The sequence below is a fragment of the Schistocerca nitens genome, chromosome 7, assembly GCF_023898315.1.
Source record: "Schistocerca nitens isolate TAMUIC-IGC-003100 chromosome 7, iqSchNite1.1, whole genome shotgun sequence".
Classification (NCBI taxonomy): Eukaryota; Metazoa; Arthropoda; class Insecta; order Orthoptera; family Acrididae; genus Schistocerca; species Schistocerca nitens.
Window position 1 is genome coordinate 343,200,013 of NC_064620.1, and position 14,287 is coordinate 343,214,299.

Below are 14,287 nucleotides of genomic sequence, written 5' to 3' on the forward strand. Positions count from 1 at the left end.
TGATTAGTAGGCGGGTATTATATTACATTAATCGGCAAGAGCTGAGTATGGCCCGAAATTAATTTTATAGACTGGGACGAAATTAAACCACCTCACTACATTCGATGAATTTATAAATGCTTCATACCTCGTTTCTTTTCCTTTCAAACTCAATTATTTGTGCAACTTTTGGTCAATGTTTGGATGTTTTCGTCAAGCCAGAGTGAGCGTCTGTGGTGTAAAGTGTATTACAGTTCTTGTTTCATTCCTTATGGTAAGTCTATGCGATAAACTGTGTGAATACCTTGCAATGCATGCTCTGTAGCAGTGCAGGAACACTGCACATTTGGAGTTCCATGTATGGGTTCATGAAGTATTTATTGTTGATCGGAAGTGATAGTTAAGGTCATCAGATTTAAACCAGAAAAATTTGTCGTTTTGAAGGTTTCAGAGAACGGAAAGAAATTGCTAACGCCGGTGTTAGAAAACGTCTACAGTTAAATGCTATTGCAAAAATTTAGAAGAAGGGAACTACATTAATGAACATGTGCACTTCATAAACAACCTTCTGACATGTTAGACCTATATGACGAACAAAGCTCAAATTTATATCGTTGACAGTCGGTTTGAATCTTTTCAGGGTCTATTTTACAGTGAAGCACCTTGGAATTTGCAAAGCACAAATCAATGATATTAACTTAATTTACTAAGTCGAAATCGGACGAAGATTGATGTTTAAAGGCATTCTTCAGATTTCGCATAAGAAATTTTTACTAGCAGTTTGCAACTCCATTAATTAAAATGGAAAATAAAAGGTTGTAGTCAGCGGCTTCTACCGTGATTCGAACTGCTATGTCTTATAGTACAACCACTGCAACGCACAAGGGAACCTCTGAGCTAACGACACACTGGCGGCCAGAGGCGGAATATAGTCACTGCGATGTTGCCTGAGCCTCAAAACGCAAACTTAAACACACGAACAGAGGAGGTGGAGATTACTGTTTTAACGTCCCGTCGACAACGATGTCATTAGAGACGGAGCACAAGCTCGGATTAGGGAAGGATGGGGAAGGAAATCGGCCGTGCCCTTCCTAAGGAACCATCCCGGCATTTGCCTGAAGCGATTTAGGGAAATCATTGAAAACCTAAATCAGGATGGCCGGGCGCGGGATTGCACCGTCGTCCTCCCGAATGCACACACAAACAGGTGTTACTTATGTGAAGAACGCCGTTCTTGGAGTCCAGAAATTAAATATACTTTCTAATTGTGTCATCTTGCAGTGGATTATATCGTACGAGTCTTCGATGTGGAAAACGAATGTCAAGTGAATTTAGCGAGGTAACGCCGACCTACACCCGGAAGTAAATGCACTATCAGAGTGTTGACAAATACTTGCTACGACGCTGCCATTTCTAGGCTCTCTGACGAGGCAGCTCTTCAGCGAAATGCTTGCCGTGATTCTCCGATACGGTTCTTCAGAGTGGAGACGCGCGCGCACGTTTGGTTTTTATGCGGCGTTCTCCCCTGATGGTTTCTGACGTCGCCTTGTGGGCTATGTATACATATGAGACATTCAATTATCATTAATCCAGAATGATACAAGTTTCAGCTTCCGGCGTGGAAGAAGGCTGTTGACGCCGACATTATTTCATTTCAACGTAGGGAAAGCAAAACGGATCATTCAATGTTTCTCATTCAACATAAAGCATGTGAGATAATTTTCCGTAACGTTCATAATCATCTAAAAATACAAACGAAGTAAAAATACACCGGAAGCTTATTCGAATTGAATATAACGCTTTGCACTTCGATATCGAATTTGTCCACTTGCAATCTTTTGCAGCATACACATAGAATGTCATGATTACCACGAGAATGAAGAAATATGTTGGTAAGGATGGAAGCAAGAAGAGACGCAGTCAACAAATATTCTATTCCTCATGGCATTCATTTCATTTGAATAAGAAGAGACGCAGTCAACAAATATTCTAGTCCTCATGGCATTCATTTCATTTGACACGTAAGAAGAGGTAAAGCGTGAATTTACTTTCGTTAACACGAAAGATATGCCGCACATATTGATAACGAGGAAGTCTGCGTCTTCATACGTTTCCTCCTTGAAATCTGAAAGCTCTATTATATACTAAGTAGCCCGATCATTGTTTCAGTAATGTTACCCTCTTGTTTGACCCCGTAACGATGAACAGATTCCAAATGCATGTCTCCCTTCCTGGGTTGTTTTTTGTGTTTTATTGCTTGGAATTCATGAAGCAGACCACTGTGCCTTCCCCCCTCGTGGGTTAGGTCTCAAAACTAAACCGCTTTGTATCCAATGGCATAATTTATTCAGACAGCATCAGCATAATACTATCAAACAAAGCCTTCCATTTACAGTTGCAGCACTGACCAAAGTGTAATCCACGGTCATGGTCCTAAATTACCAGCTGTCTGCTACTGTGGCAAAGTCCGTACTACACTGTCGATTCCGGAGCACCATTTTATCTGGTAACACTGTGTAGTTGCACAGTTGTGCTACCAGGTCTGTCCTCACACTGTCAACTTTATGTATCTCACTTCTCCTGTAGCGTAGATCACGAGGAGCCGAAGTAAATGAGTGTATTCTGCATGACGTAACATTCAGTATTCCCTTCTTTCATAGCCACTTTTCATGTGCATCGATACCAAATAGGAATGCGAAAACTCTTGCGAGTGAGAGAATGACAATAACAATGGTAACAAGAACAAGCAAATAATGAATGATGTTTATTCCAACGCAGAACGAGAATGGCTTTAAATATAAAAATCTGTATCTATATCTATATCCATATCTATTGATCTTTGAGTTGGCACAATGCAAATATATTCTTAGCATTTAGTTACTGAATTTAGTTCTGGATGTTTGCAGAGAAAAGGAAAAGTCGGTACTTCTCGCTAGTGTAATATAATGTGAACCAGCAACTACCCTTTCCTTAGAACACGACTCAAGCAGGTCCTCAAGTAGGTAGCAAGGCACTGCTGCATTCTATTCCCTGATATTGCTCTGATGACGGTTAATGCAGATAGTTCCGATTATGAAATACAAAACGTATTGCAGGTTAGTTCCTAGGATAGTAACATTAAATTTGCGTTGTAGACGGCACATGAACGTGACGACTATCCATATTACTCATCAATATAAAAAGACAATATTTTGGGAATTTAGCAGGATTACTCAAAATGAATTCTGAAATTGGGTGACTGACTGCACAGGTGCTAAACGTCGTCAAGAGTATACGATGTCCTAATCGCATTAGGAATATGAAGAACGTCTTCGACAGCTCGCAACTTTCACATTGCTATCTCCACCCTATTCCAGACAGCCCTCGGTGGAGTTGCACTACGTTGCCGATGTTATGGAAGGCCTTCAATCCGACAACAGACCACATATTGAAAAATACAAGCGAATTTTCTTGCAGCGTAAGCTTATTGTAACTAATCTAAAAATTATTGGAGAGGAACATTGTCCTATTCAAAAAAAGTAAAATGTTACACACTGTTGACGTCAAACGGACATTATCTATGTCCTGTCTTGTGTCCTACTCATCTAACCGGTGTGGCCGTGCGGTTCTAGGCGCTTCAGTCTGGAACCGCGTGACCGCTACGGTCGCAGGTTCGAATCCTGCCTCGGGCATGGATGTGAGTGATGTCCTTAGGTTAGTTAGGTTTAAGTAGTTCTAAGTTCTAGGGGACTGATGACCTTAGAAGTTAAGTCCCATAGTGCTCAGAGCCATTTGAACTATTTAACACAAAATGACATTAAAAATTAAAGTTATTCACGAGCAGCTAGTTGAGAATATGTGTGAACATTAAATGACACGACGAACTGAAATAATATGACGAAGAGTTCAGCGCTCACTGGGAATAGAGCCCCACACATATCGTTGTTGACTACACACAAAGAGACGTCAGCTACCGAATTTTTCTCCACCAGCTGCTCAGAATAGCATCTTGAACTTACAATCATCTCGCAAATAGTTCTGTGTCTCACTGGGAGTTAAAAACGTCAGATATCGTTAGTGTTGACAACGAATGAAAATACATTAAAAATCAAAATTATTATCCACCAGCAGATAGGTGTTCTCATGATAGAGCTTGATAATACATAATTAAATCTTTAGTGCCGGGCCAGGATTCGATCCCATTCACGCGTAATATGTGAAGGTGTTGAGGAATCTGCAGTTTTGAACAAACAACAAATTCTAGCCGAGCTGTATTGCCACGAAGGGATCAAATTCCGCGTTAAGGGCGGTCTGAGTTGCATTCCCAGTTTAGAACCAATTTTATCGACATACAGAAGCTCAAATAAAAGATGGAATAAGTGTCCTGTGACCATACATAGCGTTTGTGTCGTCACTTGAAATAAACAACTAGTATAAGAAAGGTTACTGGTGATAGAGTTTCTACATGTCGCCACTCCAGACTTTATTGTGGTTCAACCTACCGTCTACTTGGTAAAGAAGGAATATCATCTTTAATGTGAATTTTCAGACCACGCAGCCATTATATCTCCTTCACTTGGTGTAGCCAGGAGAGAATGGAATCTGTCTCTCCCTACCTAAAATCATTGACGGAAGTGGGAATCGAACCCAGACCATAGGTATAACAACCTACCATCCGTCCAACAGACCACGAAATCCTCTTCTCTGCGAGTCATTTTTCTATCGTAACGCAGTTGCGCCACACTGGATGAGGATTCTGACACACACAGGCTCCCTGTAGTAATTTGCAGCATGTTCAGTAAATTCATTTACTTGGTTGACCGAATCACCATGAACTAGCTGCCTCGGCTACCCAGTGCATACATTCGACTATTTTGTAATCACAGAAATAAAATCACGTAACTGCCACCTACACACAACTGCCAACAGTGTATGATGCAGAAGTTTAAATAGGAAGTGTTCCTTTCCACTTGAGCTATTCTATTGCGCTATCTGTTACTAGAAAACGTCGTTCAGTCCAAAAGAAAAGCTGTAACTGTTTGTCTCTCAGAAGTCAAGACCTGGCCATATGCATAATCTCACAGTGCTGTGAAATCCAAAAGTTGTGGAGGAATAGTTGCCGAGCTCTGGAGCTGCTGTAGCTACGTGTCAGCTTGTAGCATAGATAAGATGTCGCGAGTTCGAATACATTCAGTGCTACATTTTTTAAAACGCAATTCTGCTCTCTGCTGAAGGTATCAATCTAATGGAACTTTGAACATAATTCCCTTCACTTCTCAACCTAAAGTAGTCGCATGTGTAAAAAGGGCTAACTACTGTGACATTTTGTTCTATTCAGGTTTAATAGACAGCAGGCAGCAGATGCATCTCGAAGATGTGCAGGGAGAGCGCATCGTGCCATAATATGTCAGAAAAGCATTTTCTACATTAGCCGTCGTGTGGTAGTGATATTTTATTCTTCTTCAAACTTTGTTTGACAGCTTTAACTCAGAACAAGTTTTCTACATGCATGTAATCAATAAACTGCATGTGCATTGTCAGACTGTCATAGGTAACATCTGAGAATTCGCATATATCGTTGATGATTAATTTCTCTCTCATGTTTACTATTGCTTTAACAACACTAAAGGAAACCTTACGAAAATTGTGCACTGTATTATAAGAAATGAAATAAAACTAACCATGATAACCTTACGACGAAAGTATCTGTACACAAGCATGCCTCTATCGACACGAATTAGTAAAATACTACTTACTTAGATTTTGATTGGGTCTGTGTTTAATTGGTATGCTGTGTCATACTCAAGAGGTATGTAAATGTGGCATTTCATAAATATAGTTACGTATTCCTAGAAACCCAAAATTCGCTTGTCAGCAGCGGAAAGAGGCCTTACCTGTTGTGCAGCATTGTAAGTTTTTCAACATTGCACTATGAGCTGAAAGCATTTTCTTGCGATTTCCTTATTGATGTTTGATCTGACTGCTTGTAGCTCTTTCACAGAAGGGATAAAAACGTTACAGTCAGTGAGACTGGAACTGCGAACCGTAACAGACGCTTTTTCACAGGTTAGCACGTTACCACAGAGCTGGCGAGGAAGTATGGGGTTTACCTTCCTATTACGAGGGCAATAGTAACTAGAACTCGTAAACCGCTATTTGAAGGTCGAGATTAGTTGCGGTTTCCACCTGCAACGACTTTCCTGGGCTGAAAACCGTAAATTTTCAATCTTTTGTTACCCTTCAAGCGATAATAACTCAGATTATTCAATGGAAATGACAGGTAAAATCAAGTGAACTTTGAGGCTTAATTCCGTGCACACCAGGAAGTAACTCGTCGATCACGGAGTTGCCAAACATACGTTGCCTTGTTGCCAAATCTCAGTTACAGTACCAGCAGGAAGAAGACGAACCGATGTGATCCTACAGCGGTCTGGGAAGTGACCATAGCTGGTGTCTCCAAGTCACGGCTGCTACGGCCTGGAATACGTAATGCGTCTGATTCGCTTTCTGTAACTAGGTTTAGGGACTGGAGCGTAGTTACTAATAATACTCAGAACTAACTGCAAACTGAGCATCATAAATCAGTAACTCTCATTGTTGTTTTTATATTTCTTTCGTAAGTGTACTCAAAACTAAGAAAGTCATTCACAGGCGTTTTCGTGCCTCGCCGATAGCCGAGCACAACATACAAATAAAAATAAAAAAGAATGTGTGTGTGTGTGTGTTTGTGTGTGTGTGTGAGAGAGAGATAAACAAAAAGCAATGAGAGAGAGTGTAAAAAATTGTTGTAAAGAAATTGAATCATGGTATTTAAAGAAATCTTTCATTAAAGTGACACGTTCCACATCATTACGAAATGTCGTATTCATGATCTATGGAACAAGAGTTAATCTAATGTAATCTAATCTAATCTAATCACATCATATTGATGATTAGCCATGAAGAGTCATGAATTACCGAAATTTTGGCCAATACCAGTAACCAAATCTAAACTTGAAAATAAAAGACGACAATTTTTGTAATAAACCGTGACTCCTATCAAGACCCTTTTGTCCCTGTTATCTAACCACGAAAGATGTCTGATATACCTCCATTCTGAAGTAACAAAGTGTGCATGCATTTAAAGATGAAGTGCATGATGTGAAGTTCTGTGACGGAGATACGAACCCAACACGTAATCCGATTGTTAACTAAGAAAAATCAAATGTTACGTATCGGTTTTTCTTACGAGCCGCTAGGTGTCTGAATCTAAAATAAGGATACAAACTTTTGTGCCTAAGCGAAAATCGAACTGCACACCTACCGTGCATCCACGAATATAGCTTAAGTATCAGTTGCTTACTCATGAACAGTAAGATGTGTGCGTGTTTGACCAGAAATAACATCTGTTGCGATTGTTGGAAACACATGAACAGAAATTGAAATTGCGCGTTAATTTTCACTAGCAGGTGGGTGTGCACTTGATAAAGCTAGAAATGAAATTATGAATATTTTTGTACTGGATCAGGTTTCAGACCCACATACTTACCTTTGGAGGAGACCTAGAGAAGATTGCAGTATTCATAATTTCATTTCTAGCTTTATCAAGTGCACACCCACCTGCTAGTGAAAATTAACGCGCAATTTCAATTTCTGTTCATGTGTTTCCAACAATCGCAACAGATGTCGTTATTTCTGGTCAAACACGCACATATCTTACTGTTCATGAGTAAGCAACTGATACTTAAGCTATATTCGTGGATGCACGGTAGGTGTGCAGTTCGATTTTCGCTTAGGCACAAAAGTTTGTATCCTTATTTTAGATTCAGACACCTAGCGGCTCGTAAGAAAAACCGATACGTAACATTTGATTTTTCTTAGTTAACAATCGGATTACGTGTTGGGTTGGTATCTCCGTCACAGAACTTCACATCATGCTCTTCATCTTTAAATGCATGCACACTTTGTTACTTCAGAATGGAGGTATATCAGACATCTTTCGTGGTTAGATAACAGGGACAAAAGGGTCTTGATAGGAGTCACGGTTTATTACAAAAATTGTCGTCTTTTATTTTCAAGTTTAGATTTGGTTACTGGTATTGGCCAAAATTTCGTTAATTCATGACTCTTCATGGCTAATCATCAATATGATGTGATTAGATTAGATTAGATTACATTAGATTAACTCTTGTTCCATAGATCATGAATACGACATTTCGTAATGATGTGGAACGTGTCACTTTAATGAAAGATTTCTTTAAATACCATGATTCAATTTCTTTACAACAATTTTTTACACTCTCTCTCATTGCTTTTTGTTTATCTCTCTCTCACACACACACACAAACACACACACACACACACACATTCTTTTTTATTTTTATTTGTATGTTGTGCTCGGCTATCGGCGAGGCACGAAAACGCCTGTGAATGACTTTCTTAGTTTTGAGTACACTTACGAAAGAAATATAAAAACAACAATGAGAGTTACTGATTTATGATGCTCAGTTTGCAGTTAGTTCTGAGTATTATTAGTAACTACGCTCCAGTCCCTAAACCTAGTTACAGAAAGCGAATCAGACGCATCACGTATTCCAGGCCGTAGCAGCCATGACTTGGAGACACCAGCTATGGTCACTTCCCAGACCGCTGTAGGATCACATCGGTTCGTCTTCTTCCTGCTGGTACTGTAACTGAGATTTGGCAACAAGGCAACGTATGTTTGGCATCTCTGTGATCGACGAGTTACTTCCTGGTGTGCACGGAATTAAGCCTCAAAGTTCACTTGATTTTACCTGTCATTTCCATTGAATAATCTGAGTTATTATCGCTTGAAGGGTAACAAAAGATTGAAAATTTACGGTTTTCAGCCCAGGAAAGTCGTTGCAGGTGGAAACCGCAACTAATCTCGACCTTCAAATAGCGGTTTACGAGTCTAGTTACTATTGCCCTCGTAATAGGAAGGTAAGACACATACCTCCTCGCCAGCTCTGTGGTAACGTGCTGACCTGTCAAAAAGCGTCTGTTACGGTTCGCAGTTCCAGTCTCACTGACTGTAACGTTTTTATCCCTTCTGTGAAAGAGCTACAAGCAGTCAGATCAAACATCAATAAGGAAATCGCAAGAAAATGCTTTCAGCTCATAGTGCAATGTTGAAAAACTTACAATGCTGCACAACAGGTAAGGCCTCTTTCCGCTGCTGACAAGCGAATTTTGGGTTTCTAGGAATACGTAACTATATTTATGAAATGCCACATTTACATACCTCTTGAGTATGACACAGCATACCAATTAAACACAGACCCAATCAAAATCTAAGTAAGTAGTATTTTACTAATTCGTGTCGATAGAGGCATGCTTGTGTACAGATACTTTCGTCGTAAGGTTATCATGGTTAGTTTTATTTCATTTCTTATAATACAGTGCACAATTTTCGTAAGGTTTCCTTTAGTGTTGTTAAAACAATAGTAAACATGAGAGAGAAATTAATCATCAACGATATATGCGAATTCTCAGATGTTACCTATGACAGTCTGACAATGCACATGCAGTTTATTGATTACATGCATGTAGAAAACTTGTTCTGAGTTAAAGCTGTCAAACAAAGTTTGAAGAAGAATAAAATATCACTACCACACGACGGCTAATGTAGAAAATACTTTTCTGATATATTATGGCACGATGCGCTCTCCCTGCACATCTTCGAGATGCATCTGCTGCCTGCTGTCTATTAAACCTGAATAGAACAAAATGTCACAGTAGTTAGCCCTTTTTCCACATGCGACTACTTTAGGTTGAGAAGTGAAGGGAATTATGTTCAAAGTTCCATTAGACTGATACCTTCAGCAGAGAGCAGAATTGCGTTTTAAAAAATGTAGCACTGAATGTATTCGAACTCGCGACATCTTATCTATACTACAAGCTGACACGTAGCTACAGCAGCTCCAGAGCTCGGCAACTATTCCTCCACAACTTTTGGATTCCACAGCACTGTGAGATTATGCATATGGCCAGGTCTTGACTTCTGAGAGACAAACAGTTACAGCTTTTCTTTTGGACTGAACGACGTTTTCTAGTAACAGATAGCGCAATAGAATAGCTCAAGTGGAAAGGAACACTTCCTATTTAAACTTCTGCATCATACACTGTTGGCAGTTGTGTGTAGGTGGCAGTTACGTGATTTTATTTCTGTGATTACAAAATAGTCGAATGTATGCACTGGGTAGCCGAGGCAGCTAGTTCATGGTGATTCGGTCAACCAAGTAAATGAATTTACTGAACATGCTGCAAATTACTACAGGGAGCCTGTGTGTCAGAATTCTCATCCAGTGTGGCGCAACTGCGTTACGATAGAAAAATGACTCGCAGAGAAGAGGATTTCGTGGTCTGTTGGACGGATGGTAGGTTGTTATACCTATGGCCTGGGTTCGATTCCCACTTCCGTCAATGATTTTAGGTAGGGAGAGACAGATTCCATTCTCTCCTGGCTACACCAAGTGAAGGAGATATAATGGCTGCGTGGTCTGAAAGTTCACATTAAAGATGATATTCCTTCTTTACCAAGTGGACGGTAGGTTGAACCACAATAAAGTCTGGAGTGGCGACATGTAGAAACTCTATCACCAGTAACCTTTCTTATACTAGTTGTTTATTTCAAGTGACGACACAAACGCTATGTATGGTCACAGGACACTTATTCCATCTTTTATTTGAGCTTCTGTATGTCGATAAAATTGGTTCTAAACTGGGAATGCAACTCAGACCGCCCTTAACGCGGAATTTGATCCCTTCGTGGCAATACAGCTCGGCTAGAATTTGTTGTTTGTTCAAAACTGCAGATTCCTCAACACCTTCACATATTACGCGTGAATGGGATCGAATCCTGGCCCGGCACTAAAGATTTAATTATGTATTATCAAGCTCTATCATGAGAACACCTATCTGCTGGTGGATAATAATTTTGATTTTTAATGTATTTTCATTCGTTGTCAACACTAACGATATCTGACGTTTTTAACTCCCAGTGAGACACAGAACTATTTGCGAGATGATTGTAAGTTCAAGATGCTATTCTGAGCAGCTGGTGGAGAAAAATTCGGTAGCTGACGTCTCTTTGTGTGTAGTCAACAACGATATGTGTGGGGCTCTATTCCCAGTGAGCGCTGAACTCTTCGTCATATTATTTCAGTTCGTCGTGTCATTTAATGTTCACACATATTCTCAACTAGCTGCTCGTGAATAACTTTAATTTTTAATGTCATTTTGTGTTAAATAGTTCAAATGGCTCTGAGCACTATGGGACTTAACTTCTAAGGTCATCAGTCCCCTAGAACTTAGAACTACTTAAACCTAACTAACCTAAGGACATCACTCACATCCATGCCCGAGGCAGGATTCGAACCTGCGACCGTAGCGGTCACGCGGTTCCAGACTGAAGCGCCTAGAACCGCACGGCCACACCGGTTAGATGAGTAGGACACAAGACAGGACATAGATAATGTCCGTTTGACGTCAACAGTGTGTAACATTTTACTTTTTTTGAATAGGACAATGTTCCTCTCCAATAATTTTTAGATTAGTTACAATAAGCTCACGCTGCAAGAAAATTCGCTTGTATTTTTCAATATGTGGTCTGTTGTCGGATTGAAGGCCTTCCATAACATCGGCAACGTAGTGCAACTCCACCGAGGGCTGTCTGGAATAGGGTGGAGATAGCAATGTGAAAGTTGCGAGCTGTCGAAGACGTTCTTCATATTCCTAATGCGATTAGGACATCGTATACTCTTGACGACGTTTAGCACCTGTGCAGTCAGTCACCCAATTTCAGAATTCATTTTGAGTAATCCTGCTAAATTCCCAAAATATTGTCTTTTTATATTGATGAGTAATATGGATAGTCGTCACGTTCATGTGCCGTCTACAACGCAAATTTAATGTTACTATCCTAGGAACTAACCTGCAATACGTTTTGTATTTCATAATCGGAACTATCTGCATTAACCGTCATCAGAGCAATATCAGGGAATAGAATGCAGCAGTGCCTTGCTACCTACTTGAGGACCTGCTTGAGTCGTGTTCTAAGGAAAGGGTAGTTGCTGGTTCACATTATATTACACTAGCGAGAAGTACCGACTTTTCCTTTTCTCTGCAAACATCCAGAACTAAATTCAGTAACTAAATGCTAAGAATATATTTGCATTGTGCCAACTCAAAGATCAATAGATATGGATATAGATATAGATACAGATTTTTATATTTAAAGCCATTCTCGTTCTGCGTTGGAATAAACATCATTCATTATTTGCTTGTTCTTGTTACCATTGTTATTGTCATTCTCTCACTCGCAAGAGTTTTCGCATTCCTATTTGGTATCGATGCACATGAAAAGTGGCTATGAAAGAAGGGAATACTGAATGTTACGTCATGCAGAATACACTCATTTACTTCGGCTCCTCGTGATCTACGCTACAGGAGAAGTGAGATACATAAAGTTGACAGTGTGAGGACAGACCTGGTAGCACAACTGTGCAACTACACAGTGTTACCAGATAAAATGGTGCTCCGGAATCGACAGTGTAGTACGGACTTTGCCACAGTAGCAGACAGCTGGTAATTTAGGACCATGACCGTGGATTACACTTTGGTCAGTGCTGCAACTGTAAATGGAAGGCTTTGTTTGATAGTATTATGCTGATGCTGTCTGAATAAATTATGCCATTGGATACAAAGCGGTTTAGTTTTGAGACCTAACCCACGAGGGGGGAAGGCACAGTGGTCTGCTTCATGAATTCCAAGCAATAAAACACAAAAAACAACCCAGGAAGGGAGACATGCATTTGGAATCTGTTCATCGTTACGGGGTCAAACAAGAGGGTAACATTACTGAAACAATGATCGGGCTACTTAGTATATAATAGAGCTTTCAGATTTCAAGGAGGAAACGTATGAAGACGCAGACTTCCTCGTTATCAATATGTGCGGCATATCTTTCGTGTTAACGAAAGTAAATTCACGCTTTACCTCTTCTTACGTGTCAAATGAAATGAATGCCATGAGGACTAGAATATTTGTTGACTGCGTCTCTTCTTATTCAAATGAAATGAATGCCATGAGGAATAGAATATTTGTTGACTGCGTCTCTTCTTGCTTCCATCCTTACCAACATATTTCTTCATTCTCGTGGTAATCATGACATTCTATGTGTATGCTGCAAAAGATTGCAAGTGGACAAATTCGATATCGAAGTGCAAAGCGTTATATTCAATTCGAATAAGCTTCCGGTGTATTTTTACTTCGTTTGTATTTTTAGATGATTATGAACGTTACGGAAAATTATCTCACATGCTTTATGTTGAATGAGAAACATTGAATGATCCGTTTTGCTTTCCCTACGTTGAAATGATATAATGTCGGCGTCAACAGCCTTCTTCCACGCCGGAAGCTGAAACTTGTATCATTCTGGATTAATGATAATTGAATGTCTCATATGTATACATAGCCCACAAGGCGACGTCAGAAACCATCAGGGGAGAACGCCGCATAAAAACCAAACGTGCGCGCGCGTCTCCACTCTGAAGAACCGTATCGGAGAATCACGGCAAGCATTTCGCTGAAGAGCTGCCTCGTCAGAGAGCCTAGAAATGGCAGCGTCGTAGCAAGTATTTGTCAACACTCTGATAGTGCATTTACTTCCGGGTGTAGGTCGGCGTTACCTTGCTAAATTCACTTGACATTCGTTTTCCACATCGAAGACTCGTACGATATAATCCACTGCAAGATGACACAATTAGAAAGTATATTTAATTTCTGGACTCCAAGAACGGCGTTCTTCACATAAGTAACACCTGTTTGTGTGTGCATTCGGGAGGACGACGGTGCAATCCCGCGCCCGGCCATCCTGATTTAGGTTTTCAATGATTTCCCTAAATCGCTTCAGGCAAATGCCGGGATGGTTCCTTAGGAAGGGCACGGCCGATTTCCTTCCCCATCCTTCCCTAATCCGAGCTTGTGCTCCGTCTCTAATGACATCGTTGTCGACGGGACGTTAAAACAGTAATCTCCACCTCCTCTGTTCGTGTGTTTAAGGTTGCGTTTTGAGGCTCAGGCAACATCGCAGTGACTATATTCCGCCTCTGGCCGCCAGTGTGTCGTTAGCTCAGAGGTTCCCTTGTGCGTTGCAGTGGTTGTACTATAAGACATAGCAGTTCGAATCACGGTAGAAGCCGCTGACTACAACCTTTTATTTTCCATTTTAATTAATGGAGTTGCAAACTGCTAGTAAAAATTTCTTATGCGAAATCTGAAGAATGCCTTTAAACATCAATCTTCGTCCGATTTCGACTTAGTAAAT